Below are 584 nucleotides of genomic sequence, written 5' to 3'. Positions count from 1 at the left end.
GTCGTACTTGTACTGAAGGGGTTACAAGGGTTACATCCTAGCTGAATAGACTGAAGGTGGACATAATAAAATGTGAGTAATTAGCCTGGCTCACATCTGTAATCCTAGCTACTAAGAGGGCTGAGATCTGAGGATCGAGGTTCAAAGCCAGCCCTGGCAGAGAAGTCCGTGAGACCCTGATCTCCAATAAACCACCAGAAAACTAGAAGTGGCACTGTGGCTCAAGTGGTAGAGCACTTGCCTTGCACTGAAGAGCTGAGGGAAAGCACCTAGGCCCAGAGTTCAAGCCCCACAACCAACAAAAAATAAAAAAGTGAGTAATTAATACAAAATTATTGGTTCCTCCTGAGGGCTCAGAAAAGGCTTCCCAGAGCAAGGAGGGTTGACACCAGGCCATAAAAAATGGGTCAAGTGGGCTGGAAAGGTGGCTCAGCAGTAGAGTGCTTGCTTTGCATACATGAGGCCCTCAGCACCACATAAGCAGAAAAAGCCGGAAGTGGTGCTGTGGCTCAAGTGGTAGAGTGCTAGCCTGAAGAGCTGAGGAAAGCAAGACACAATTCTGGTGACTCAGAGGAGTATGTAGA

The sequence above is a fragment of the Dipodomys ordii genome, unplaced genomic scaffold (genome assembly GCF_000151885.1).
Source record: "Dipodomys ordii isolate 6190 unplaced genomic scaffold, Dord_2.0 Scaffold203, whole genome shotgun sequence".
NCBI classification, from domain to species: domain Eukaryota; kingdom Metazoa; phylum Chordata; class Mammalia; order Rodentia; family Heteromyidae; genus Dipodomys; species Dipodomys ordii.
Note: the sequence above shows the minus strand (reverse complement) of the source record.